The sequence below is a fragment of the Corvus hawaiiensis genome, chromosome 11, assembly GCF_020740725.1.
Source record: "Corvus hawaiiensis isolate bCorHaw1 chromosome 11, bCorHaw1.pri.cur, whole genome shotgun sequence".
In the NCBI taxonomy this organism is placed as follows: domain Eukaryota; kingdom Metazoa; phylum Chordata; class Aves; order Passeriformes; family Corvidae; genus Corvus; species Corvus hawaiiensis.
In genome coordinates, this window is record NC_063223.1 from 10750584 (window position 1) to 10764127 (window position 13544).

Below are 13544 nucleotides of genomic sequence, written 5' to 3' on the forward strand. Positions count from 1 at the left end.
TACGCACGTTGTCGAAGTGATGGATCAAGTGCTTTTATATCAGTTCCTAAATTATTTTAGCTGAACACGGGTAGGCTGGGTGACAATACCATACCCAGGGCAAAGGTAGCTATGCTTTTCCAAGGATACCATGTGTCCAAGGAATAGATTCATATTGCAGATTCCCAGTAACTCATTTAAGAAATTAGTAAAATCAAGATGAAGAACAACAAAAAGCCCCACTCCCTACCTCCTCCCCCAAATAGTCCTCTTGTTCTTGGTTCTAGGCTGGAACCTAAAATGTGAGCTCAGGGATTTTCAGCTGAAAGTTGCTTTTGTGACAAAAAAATATTTTAGATTTAAACTATTTTTGTGGGGTATGGTGTAATTAAAAATCTTAAATGATTTAACACTCTTAAGAAGAGGAAAATACAAAGTTCAGTTCAAAGAACAATTGCACAATATGTCACCTGTAAGCAGTTTTTTAAGTATTTAATTTTTGACTGTTGGATGTTGGTGATTGAAGTGAGACATTCCAGACCATGTGCTAAGATCTTAATTTTAAATTGAATCACTGAAATGTCTAATGGAAAAATGACATTAAATATGTTGCCTTTTTTTTCAGGACAAGGTATCTCTTATCTCCAATAAATAGCAGGCCCCCCGATTACATAACCTGCTTTCACATTTCCCTTCAAATGCACTTTTAGACATTCTGAGTAGTTTTAAATCTCTGAATGATAGCAGAGTACTGTTCCTATCTTCAAAAGTTACATCCTGTGTAAAGAAATTCTACACATACACATGCTACTTTTTTCCTGTGTTAGGCAGAGTGCTAACAAATGCTGAGTTTAGTTTGCTTGTCAATTCCACCACTTACTATGAAACCTTTAGTTTATTTCTTTCAGCTTGTTTATTTTTTTTCCCTTGTGAGACATTTGGGCAGAGATGTTGCTAGTTTCATTCAATGGGAGCTGTTACATTTCCAAGTATAGCACTTCTGATGCAAGTTCTAATTCAATCTCCTCAAAATATGCTGTTATAATAGTGCTAATTTAATTGGTATTGTAGTATTGAGAAAACTTAGAAGAATTAAGGCAGCAATATGTGAAAGCTGTGGAGCCTATTTGTTTTCATTCACTTATTTATTAAACATTTATTCTATTTGAATCCATTTTTCATATGGTTTTATTCAGCTTCTTATAATTTTGTTTTCTTTGATTATGGTTTATGTCTCAGAGTGCAATGAGAATAGTGTGTTACACAAAGCCTGTACTGATAGTAAAATATTTTAGTTTGACAGCCTTTGAACTGTATGTTTTCAGTTTCCATTGACTTTGCTAGTGGCCAAGGTAATACTTTTACATGCTGGGAAAATTGGAGGATATAGAGATACTATTGGAAACAATGGGTCAACTCATATAACTTAATGTTAAACATGGGATTATCCACTTGTCTTTCATATTATAACTGTGTATGTACTTTATAGGATTTGCCTTTTTATAGTTACAATGTATAATCCTCTCATACTCATTTTGTCATTTGTCACATGAATCCGTTTGTGAATTTGCAGTAAATTGAATTACTCAGTTTTATATGTCAGTCATTCTTTCTTGTCCAGTATCTGCAGCTTCAATTATGTCAATTACATTTGTTTATATTATTTCATATATTTATAATTTTGCCTATTTCTGCCAAGGTTAAAAATACTGTTGCTTTCCAACTTTGTCAGCTGATTTGTGTATAGAATGTCTTTAGTGTGTAAATAAACAGCTTCAGACAAATTGGCCATGTTTACTACAGAGGGCAAATGTTGACATATTAAGTCTCCAAGAAAAACGTTGTTGACTTCTGTAGCTCAGATCCTAATAGGAGAATGATTAAAAAATGCAAATTGATTATTTTCGAGTATTTTGCTGCTGTGTAGGCAATGTTTTATTTTGTTCATCATTATAAGTTGACCAGTATCATCCATATTTTCTCCTTATTAAGCTAATATCTGAAATTTCTTTTTTGCCTGCCTTTAGATTTTTTCTCACTTAGATTTAAGTTATTCTTACAGGGCTACATGGTTTTGTTGCTTTGTTATTTCCATAAGCTCTAGAGGGAGATGGACACTTTAAAAAAAGTCTTAAAAAATTATGTTCATTCTTCTCGTCTTTCTCTACTCCACCAGTAATTTATCAAATAAAACTTAGATATGTTTGGTGCAATGTGTTCCTTGTGCATCGGTGTAGTTTATAACTCCTATTTTCTGAGTTTAGTGCTCAAATTCATATGTAAATGTGGTTTTTTGTTTGCTTGTTTTTATTTATTATTTTAAAGGCCTAACCAAATCTTTGTTTGTTTTGTTTGCTGATAAAATGCCTTCTGGGTTCCTTTGAGAACCAGGGAGGGAAATACGATTGTCTCTAAAGGTACAGGATAATTCTGAGTATCCGTGCTCAATAGTCAATGTCAGAATTTGAAGCCTTTCACTTTTGCATGTAAATTTTTGTAGTGAAGGAGGTGCCTCTGCACTTAATAATGTGCACACAAACTAAGGATAAAATTGTGTTGTAAGAGAAAAGCAGTTTCATAATCAGCATGTAGAAAGCTTTACTGGTAAAAATGACTGGCATTAGTTGAATGTTATTCCTGTTGGAAAGGGCTGGATCTGGCCCTGTTTATGACTAACCCAGCACCCACTGTGTCCAGGCAGAGTTACTTGGGACTGTACAATTAGATTGTACTTGTTTTCTAAGTGACTCAGCTGTTCAGAGGAGTTTCTGCAGAAGCCCTTAATTAAGACTAGTTCCTCCTCCCTTCCCTTAAATTTCATGACAGTCTGCTAACTGTCTTTCTACAAGGAACAGATTGGAAAGTTGTTTAAAGAGCTCTCCTCCACCAGTGCATTGATTGTGAGGGGGAATCCCAAGCTGTAAAAGGCCCCTAAATGGAGGTTCCCAAGACTGTAATCCCTGAGGGAGATGTGTCAGGGTGGGAGGGCTGAGGGTACCTACAGAGGGGAGCAGGTGTTTGCATAGGTCCCTGCAGATTGTTATGGTAACAGCGTAGAATTTTTCAAATTTATTGAGTGCTTTTAAAGGCCTACTCCTTTTGGAAGTGGTGTAGCTATTCTAGTAGCAAACTTGAAAAATTATAAAGAGGTCTTAGGAAAAAAAGCTAGTTTTAATCTTTTGGACAATACTAAAGAAAATGTCCTAATTGTGAGGTGTAAATAAACCTTTTTATTTTATTCAGATTGTGTGCCTCTCCTCTCATCAATTTGCACTGCAATACTGAATAGTCCCAGTGTAGCTCATCAGATTTGCATTGTAGCACATAACAACAGCTGTATTTGTCTGCTTCACATTTCTAGATACTCCAAAGTACAGAATTTCTGTATTGGCACTGCCGTGATGCCTGTTAGTGTATCAAAGTAATGCTCTGTCTTATTGCATGAATAGTCAAAAACATTTATAGAAATTCTTCTGAATGTAAAGCTTTTTTAGCATTAACATTTGCAGAGATTTAGCAAGGTGTAAAGTCACTAAAAATCTGATGTATCTGGTAGGTATTGGCCTTGGCAGGTGTTTCGTTGTTCAGAAGTCATTGTATACCAACTTGTTGGAATACTTTATATATGTCATTTGTTTTCAAAATTATTTCTGAAATGTTAAAGTATAAGACTTTAAATTGGCATAGTGTTGATGCGTGGCACTAAGTATGCATATTATTTATCCTTTTCATTGTTATTATGCAAATACTGAAAATTAAGTACCTTCTAAACTGTTTTGCTGGATTTGTGCACTAGTCTTAACTGAGAACTAAGAGATAATGAAGGCCTGTTAGAAAGCAGTGGGTAACACACGAGGCTCAAATTTGCATTTTAGCTGGCATTTGGAATGAACATCAGTGTTCTGTTAGTAAAAACAATATGATTCCTTACACTGGTAGGAAGTAAAGTATTCCATAGGGACTTTGGATTTTGAAATAGCTTTTAAATAGCATTAATACAGTAATATTTTTCTAAATGGTCACTAAAATGAAAAGATGTTTGATTTTGTTGTTTTCTGTTGTCACTGTTTTTCCCACTTTGATGCTTTACCTGACTTTTGCTGCCTTCCTGATACTCCCCTTAAAAGAAAAAAAAAAAAAAAAAGGAAATACCATTACTTTTGTATACTTTATCCACGATCTTTTTGGCATTTCCATGAATCAAAACCAGTAGCTTCATTTCATTACTTGTTTATTTAATATATAGTAGCAGAGCAACCATTCTTACCTATGCTGCATTAAGAGCTGTGTGTGTCCCTCAACTTTCCTGCCTTCGTTTCTTCCTGTCTTCTAAAGCACAATACTTCCTAAGTAACATACTTAGTATATCTTGAAAACATTTTATAATTTTATAATTTCTTTTGACATACCATGTCAAACCAAGTGCCAAAACAAAAGCAATTTTTCCCTTGATTTTGCAAAAATGGTACTCCACTTTGATGTATGCCCTTGATAGTATAACAATATGATTATTCTTTGCATTAATATTCCCACCTATTGTTTAATAACTTCTGTAGATAACATATGTGATGCTCAACCTTTTCTTTTCTATTTAATTATTGTTATATGTGTTTTAGTTGCTCTGGTTCCTCACAAAATTGCCTAGCAGATTTTGAAGGTTAAATGAGTTTTCTGTTGTACATGAAAGCTTCCTTGCTTTTTTTTTTTGTGATAAAGATCCAGTTACTTTTATACTAAAATGCTCTTGCTTAAGGTTTTTGTTGCTCCTTTAATTAAATAGGCACCATATACCATCTATTTTTCAAGCATTGCAGAAAAAATTAAAACCTGAACCAAAGTGAAAAACTTTACTGTTTTTAGAAACAGGTAATGACCGGTGATCATAAGAGTAAATTAAATACTGAAGTCTTTGTGTTTAAACCTGTTTGCTTTTCTGCCTTTTACTCTTATAGTTTTAACACTTTGTGTCCCTTGTGTAAACTGAGTATCTTACCAAAAATATTTGGGTAAAAAATACAGTAAGGAATTTCACTGCCCTTTAGTTTCAAACCACAAAATTGATTTATTTGAAAGAGAAGTTTTCCAGCATGAGGAGACAAAGATTGGTCTTCATTCTAAAGTACAATGTTAACAATCTAAAGAGTTACCTAATTTATTTAGTCTGTGCTGATTAACTTCATTCTTGATGGAGACAGTTGCTATTGCATGTGATGACAAATGAAACTCCCTCCTATGCTGCAAATTTCTTGTGCTGGGACATGTCCTTATGATTTAATGATTTCAGGCTTTCAGTCTCTTTTTAGTTCATGTTGTGTTATTAAATATTTAAGAATTATATGGTTGTGATGAATCCTATTTCAGAAGAGCAGAATTTGGTTCATTGCAGAGAAATTTTCAGGTGAAATTTGTCTTTAAAACATTCAATATTCGAAAGAGACAGGGAAAGGACAGAAGGGATCTTGCATAAATCTGAGGTTTATGAGTTCCTAAGTCTTATTTTTGATTAGGCAGATGTTTTGCTGAAGAAAATGGGTAGTCTTGTTTAAAAATATTTATAGAAAAACCAAAATGCAGACCAGCAGAGCAAACAGAGCTCGAATGAGAACATAATGTTCTGTCTGCTATTTCTCTAGAAAACGTTACAACCCTGGACTTCAGCTTCCATTGCTCTGCAGGCCTTTATATGAGTTGGATTTAAACTGCAGTGATGTTATTGTTTGGGGACGTGTTGATTGTCAAACTACTGTGCCTGTTTGTGTGTTGCTGCAAACTATTGTCAACTAAAGTGTTTGGTTCAGTTATCATTACAGACTGGTGTAAGACTGGTTGTTTGCCTATTAAAAACTGGAGTGAAATATTGGTAGCGAAATATTTGTATTATATATAGAAGACATTTTTATAAATGTATTTATCATGAGTTGTCCTACTAAGAACTGAATTGGAAGAGGAAGAATATGGAGAGTATTCTTGGCAGTCTGACTAGCAATGTGGCTGTTCAGTGTGGGATAGTAAATAGTTGTGAGGTGGTGAATAGTTACTTGTCTGCAGCTTTGTAACAAAAATCAGGATTAGTGTTTGAAGTTATATGAGAGGATACTGGGGGCAGGTTTTAAATCAGGGAAGATTTAGAGGTGGTTGGATATTGAAGCAAAACAGTGCAAAGAATCTTACTCAGGATACAATTTGAGGTACTCGAAGGTTAGACAAAACAGTGCATTTTAGTATAGATATTTTGATAGGAGTAGTCAAATAAATGAAAATTACTTTCTGAGGAAAACAGGTTTTTTTAAAGGTTTTTGTTTGCCTATAGAAAATTGCTTTAAAATTTGAAAGGAAAATATGAAACTGAAAGTTCTATTCCATTTGGCAGCTGTTTTTTCTTTATTTTTCTAGTGTAATGTTAGTTTTTGATCGTGTGTGTGAGCATTCATTGTATATTGGAAATAGGAATATGAAAGCAGCATTAGGAAAGATAAAATCATTCTACATTACTTCTTAAATATTTTATAGTTCTTACAACACTTGCATTGTAACGGGTTCTGTGTTGAGTGTTGAGACTGAACGATGCAGTTATCAATATTATTTGTCACTATTGCAAGGAACCACCCATTGCAGTGTGATTTATTTCCAGATGCCAGGGCTTCTGTGACTCCGTTTGCAAGGTCAGAATGCTTCACACTGACAGACTGTGCAAGTGTCTGTATACAGAGATCAGGTCCCTTTTCAACCTTCCTGATAAGCTGAATAAATTAAAATCCTTAATAGGGAAAGATGAGGATATCAAATAGCTGTTGCAAAAGACAAGCTGTAAAATTCTTTGTGAGCAAAGGAGAGAGAAAAAGACCAAAATAAAGTGGCAGAAGAGTGTGATTGTTGCCATAATCTGAAAGGGGTGGCTGGTCTACAGCAGTTTCAGAGAATTAATCAGTGACACACAAATGAAGGAATGCTGTTCTGGAAAGCTCTGTTCATGATCCCACCTCAACATGTGTTAGCTCTCAGCAAAGCTGGTTTTGAGAAAGCTGTTCTCTTGCTTATTGTCTCAGAGGCTGTGTCAAATAGTACAAGGTTTGCTCACAATGATCTGAGTGTGGATAAGGGGACCAAATTCTTTAGAAACACATTTGACTCACCTTACTGCTCATAAGAATTACAAGAGTAGTGCTGGTTCTACAAGGAAACAGCCAATATAGAAAATTCATTTGTGAGCCATGAATACTTACAAATTAATGTAGCTAATAGTTTACTTCATGTTTCCTTTCCAGCTGTTCTATTGTCTAAGTGGTTTATTAAACTGAAAATGTCTCTAAATACTAAGAAGTGAAGCTTTAAAAGCAACTAGGCCAGGAGTAGATAAAGTACATTATTTGACAAAGCTGTGTTGTCCTATTGCATCTCTGAACTGGGCAAGTAATTAATGAGGATCTTTGTCCTACTTAGTGTTGTTTTTTTCTCAAAAGTACCAAAGCCAAACTTCAGCTTTTTAAGTGTTTAATGCGTTTAGTCACATTTTACTCTCATGCTGTCTTTTCCAGCTTGGGCAGAACCCTCTTGTTGCTCTTGGCATGGAAGGTCTAATTTGATGGAGGTTGAACATTGTGAAACTAAACAGGGCTTTCAGCTCCCCACGCTAATTATTCTCATTTCTTCAGGCACAAGTAATAGAACCACTTGCAGTGACCTGCTTTGGGCCTTATATAAAGTATAAGGTTTCTTCCCTTGTTTTTTCCAAGTGTTACAAGCAATGGTGGCTATAAATGCTGTTTAACTCCTGATGTAACATCTGTCCTTCCACAGAGGAAGGTGCTGTCATCTAATTCAGCTAAGGCTCATTTATATATATTTCTGAGAACTTCTGCTCTCTGTAACGAGAGGTTTTTTACTAGTCAGCACTGCTTGTCAGGTTATTTATGCTGCAGATCTTGGTATTTTTTAGTCATTATCTCTGAAAAATCTAGGATGATCAATGTAACCGAGAAGCTTTAAGCAGCCACTGCATGCTAGGTGATCAAGGAGGCAACTACAGGCCACTCCTACAAAACCCGATTTTTAAAATGATTGTGTAAATTACTTTTTTTTTTCTTTTAGGTGTCAGCTCTTCAACTTAACTGAGACAGAAACGTGCATAACTGGTAGAAAGGGCTTTTCTCTCTAGAACTGAATTGTCCACCTTAGCTGGATATTGAGGGAGTAGAATTTCAGAGGAATCTTTTCTGAATCTGACTGAGACCCTTAGGGCTATTTAAAAAAATATTTAAAGATTGTTTTATTTTGGTAAAATGTTGTCTTTTTTTTCCTTAAGTAGTTTTGTCATCTTTGTGTTACTACAAGGAACCTGAGACAGATTAACATTGTGCAAATCTGATTAAAATTATCTGTGCTGTTTCAAAGGTCAGGTGCACTCAGTGAATTTGCTTGCAAATTATTTTGTTTATTCTGTGTACGTATGCATCTTGAGCTCTATAAAGGTCAGGAGAGGAGATTCATTTTGGAATTTAAAAGAAGTTAGGTTTTTACTGCTGTAGCCCTGGTTAGTTTCATTTGAACTAATAAAAATTGTTTTGCTTTGTTGGTTTTGTTTTGCTGTCAGTTTTACTTTTCTAGTGAAACTTGTTTGTAAATATGAGGTCTACTTGAAAATAAGACAGTATTAGTAATGCATTTTATTTTTTTCATATTTTACGTGATCTTTATTAAGTACTAAATTAAGTACTGCTTGTACAAATTAAATACTACTCTTATTTGGTTTTTGGTTTCTTGAATTCTTTAATTCATCGGGTAGACTAACTATTTTCCCAACCAGAGTAATATATTTAAAGGATGCACAGCATTTAACTGTCTCTTGCCACAAATGTTTTAATAAAATAGGCGTGGTGATGCAATTCCTGTAGAATTTATAACAGTGCTGCTATTAATGTTCAGGTTGAATAATATAACCACAAAAGGATTCATGTGTGTGTCATGAAGCATAACTAATTGCAGTTGTTGGTCACAGAACCAGTGACAATTAGTAAGGAAGTGGGCTTCTATTAAATACAAAAGAAACTGCATTGTAAAAGCCTAATTTTTGTCCTAAAAAAGACTGTTATATAAGCCCCCTTGCATTCCAGTTCTGTCTCTAGAATGGTTGAAATATTTGTGATTGTTTGAAACAAAAAAACCTTTTAATGATACTTGTAGGAATGAAGAAATTTTCAAACCAATAATAACGATTTTCACTAAAAAATGAGTATCTTTTTCAAAGTTTGCATTCACTTGGAAAGTCTTGAGCTGTTTAACCAAATCAGATTTTTCTGTCAAGATCATTCAGACATTTTGTTTTCTGACTTAAGGAGGTGGAATCTGAATGAGGCAGAACATGCTGATTGAATGAACATAGTACTAAAACTTAACAAAACTCTGTGTGTTTTAGTGCACATTTTACTGGAAGGATGGACAAATTTTGCAGTTATATGAAAGGTTAAGAAAATTGTTCTGAGTCTTTTTATGCATAGAAGAATATAAATCTCATGTGGGCAGTTGTGGTGCTTTCAGTAGTAAGGAATAGATGTCATTGTAAGCAGAGCACTTGCCAAAGATTGGTTCAGTGTGTATTTAACCTGCAGTTGCTGCAGTCCATGTGGATGTAACCAAGCTTGGCCGTTAGTAGCAACAGATTAGTCACACTGGTTTCTTTTTAGTTTAAAAAATTGCTTTAGTAAATCGGGTGCTTGCCCAGGCTGGTTGGTTCTAATTTTGTAGGGCAGAAATTGGACTGCTGGGTGCCTCCTTTGAAAGACACAGAAGATGGTGAGGCCTAGACTAGGTGCCTTTGCTTGTGAGCGTTTTGCCAAGATGCCACTCCTGCTTTGAGGCTCTTATTTTTCTTGTCTGTTTCTTATTAATTAGTATAATTTGTAAGCTTTCCTCCACTGAGTCATTATTGTTCGTAGCAGGCACTGTCATTTCTCTTTACCTAAGTGTTTCCAATGAGAACGATTTCTGTGTCAGCTTTTCACCAGTTTTGCTGTTTGAATCCTAGTCTATTAATTAACTTTAGTGTTTTATACCTGTTGTGAGATGTAGCCTTCCCAGTGCTGCAACTGAGGCTGTAGGTGTTAGGCCTTGACAGTGTGATTTAAGAAAAATTTTAAAAATTTAAAATTGGGAAACTTCAGGATATTTGAATTCGAAATTAGAATATGTTTTGTAACAAAAAACCCCAAACCCCCAAGCATTGTGTATACCTGACTTACTTGGAAAACTTTCTCTTAAATAATATGTTTTCCTGTTTTTCACTTTCCCAGGTGTCAGGGGAAAAAAACATTGCATTCTAGTACTGTGATATTAACACTTCTCATGTCATGTTAATTCTGGTGTGTGGCTTGTTTTAAGAAGGCTTGCTTAAGTGGGATAAAATCCCAGTATGACATGTGCTATGATGGCACATTTCCGAGAGGTAAGCTTGAGAATCATAGTTACAGACAAAGTACCAGGATCTGCATGCAGGGGAATAGAGAAGAATAGAAATGAAGAAAAGATGGAAATAGTGTTCTTTAGAGGAAGATTAATAACACATTTGGGAGTGATATATAAGGGTAGGTATTGCACATAATCAGAATTCTGGCTTATATAAATACTTTGGATGCTAGCTAAAGCTTCTAAAATTACTTTTTTTTCCAGAACTGTGTTGTAATATAGAACCACATTCATATTCATATCTTTACACATAATAAAACATTTGTACCAGTGAAGATCTTGAAAACTTTGATATACAAAAGAAACTCTTTTGAAACGTTTGGAGTTGGTAGTAGATTCTGAGGTATTAGGTAGTAAGCATCCTGTGAGATACACTGGGAATCCTAGAATTAGGAATACTTTGTCCTTGAACTTTTTTGTTATTATTTGATACTGAGACCAGAGCAGTGGCTTTCTGTGTATGGAAATTTGGTGTATGGGTACATACACTACAAATGCTGTAGTGGGCACTGCAGAATTATGTACTTAGCTGCATTTGCACATTTATTTTATTGTCATTAGAAAGCTTAAAATGGCTATTTCTCTTTCAGTGTAGGAATTAATTCCTAGATAGACTCCTCTAATGGATGGTTTCGAACTGGTGTAGCTTTATCTGAAAAAAAAAAATATATATTAATTTTGATATATTGTATTCAGTCTGTTTGTTGCCATGTTGTGGTGGATTGCATCGGTTCCCTTGGGTGCTTCTCATTTATTCCGTGTGTGCAATGCAGGTGATTCTGGGCAGCATTCTGGGACACTCTTCCTTTCAGCTTCCTGTGGATATGGACTGCAAACAGTGGAAACTCAATCTGAACACAGCCGATGTTTTCTGAAATACAAAGCACACAAGTGCCTTGCTGTTCCTGCATGCTGTGTATGCACCTGGGATGGGAAATAATCAGTGGCTGCTCTTGTCTTCTGGCAATACCACTGCTGCTTTTGTGCCTGTAAACTCCTGAGGCTGAAAAGTTGTGGCTGGATTCTTCCTTTGAGCATTATTCATTCTGTCCATATATATTATGTGTTTCTCTTGTTATCTGCTTAGGGTTCTATGCTCAAAATTGGCTGAATTAGTTATGCATTTGTTGAGTTCCCCTTTTGTTTGGAGAACAAGTACCATCTCTTCAGGAAGTTTGAAGACAAAACTGGAGAATACGAAGAATTAAGTATTGTCAGTGTTGATGAAAAACATAAGTCAGGAAAAAAAATTGATAGCATTGTTTAAATAGCTTCTCATAAATGTGTAAGATTCTCATTAGTCCAACATCAGAAGTCTAATGAATATTAATGAATGAGATCAAAGACATTTAGAAATCAAAGCAAGTAAACAACAATTATTTTTAAGAATTATATAAGTTTTTAACTGCACAAAAATATAAATCATTTTAACAGAATGGCTCCATGAGAAGTTTTTCTTGAAAATATTTTTCCTGAAAGTTTTTGTGTTGAACTAGAAAGGCAAGTATGTAACATAAACCAGAAAAATACATACATCAAAACATGAAATAGATAAAATGTCTTCATTATGCTGTACCGAAATACCCAAATTAAACTGTGGAATCTAATAGGCTGGGAATTTTTTCTTGACCTGAGTCCATGATTTGAGCTTGACTCAGACTGTCAACACAAGCGGGTAAATATTGCGAAGGAAATTACTTTTGGATCTCAGACCTTTACTGTTTCCTTCTACATTTCTAGTACTTTTGGACTAAAGTTATCCGTGCTGAAACATATACATAGTGTAATTCTGTTAAAAAAGATAGGTTTACACATCATTTAATACATGCGAGATTTTGCTTATCAAATATCGGAGTATGGCCAGAACTATCTTCATCTCATCATCTGCTTTTCCAAATCTTATGTAGAACCACAGCATGTGGTGTTATCTGTATGCCACAGTTATTTAATCTTTGAACAGAACATGCTTGTAATATAGCATGGGATATTTCAGCATCACAGTATGATGCAAATAAATCTTCCAAGACTGAGGGAAATAATTGGACCAGTTTATTAAATAGTACTTTTCATTTATCTTTACTTTTTTACTAATATTCATTTAATAATTCTTTTATTCCACTAAAAAAATTAATTTTTGTATGAGATGATGATCTAAAGCAAATAATAGGTGTAGGCATGAGTTCAGGTATCTTTTATTTCTGTGATTAAAATACCCATTTTATATCTGTATAATTTTCTTTAAAATTCTGTGATGATTTTAATGCATTTAATCCACAAAGGCCATAATGGTGATATTACTCCAAAGGCCCAGCTTCCCTGGTGCAACATGGAGAGCATTGTCCTCATAAAGCACCCACTTGCTCTGGGCGATAGTGACATTATTTGACAGTTTGTGATTCCTATGAACTTTAATGGCAAAGTAGGGCCTGCAAGAAGATCCCTCAAATACGGTCAAAGAAACAGTTTCATTTTGAACCTGGATATAAAACTAATGGTATCTAACAGCTTTTAGTGTCACTGAATCAAATTCCTCAAGTAGAAAGAACGGGTGACATTCTGTTTTAAAGTGACCGTATGTTTGACCCAGTTTCGCGATGGTGGTGTCATCACAATTGTATCTTGCTGCTGTAGGCTCTTGCAGCCTGACAGGCAGAACAAGTTGCTTTAGCTCACAGAGCTCATCTGTCACACTGAGCAGCTTGCAGGTTTCTATTATCTGAATGAAATGTGGAGCAAGGACTTCTCCCTGCTCCTTGCCTATCAGCATAGTCAGCAACCTGCTCACACCCCTGGTAATGGACTGAAATGAAATGGTAGAAGGAGAGAGAAGAAAAAACTATTTCCAGAGATGCAAATGTAAGCCACAAATAATAATTAAATGGCTTCTGGTTCAAAAATAATAATTAAAAAAAACATGTCCAGGAACTAGATGGAAGGTTAATTTCCAAGAAAGGATTGCAATTTCCTTCTCTGAAATGAGAGATGGAAAGCTTTTAATTGTATATTTAAGACACAAAACTAAGAACAGTTTATAATTCAGTAGGGCAGTGACAGGCATCTCTGTTTTCATCACGAGCACGTGCTTAGCACTTAAAGTGTTCAAACCT

At 34.9% G+C, this 13544-nt stretch overlaps 1 protein-coding gene across 4 annotated transcripts in view; it reads left to right on the forward strand.

Annotated features, from left to right (window-relative positions):
• Positions 1 to 13544, forward strand: part of FHIT (fragile histidine triad diadenosine triphosphatase) — a 584721-nt gene that overhangs the window by 20728 nt on the left and 550449 nt on the right. For 2 of the 4 annotated variants that reach the window (XM_048315659.1, XM_048315655.1), the window contains exon 1: positions 7717 to 7782. The exons of the other annotated variants lie outside the window; for them this stretch is intronic. The gene's annotated coding sequence lies outside the window, so the exon portion shown is untranslated. Of the gene's footprint in view, positions 1 to 7716; positions 7783 to 13544 lie in introns of those variants that run through there. 4 annotated transcript variants of the gene reach the window in all.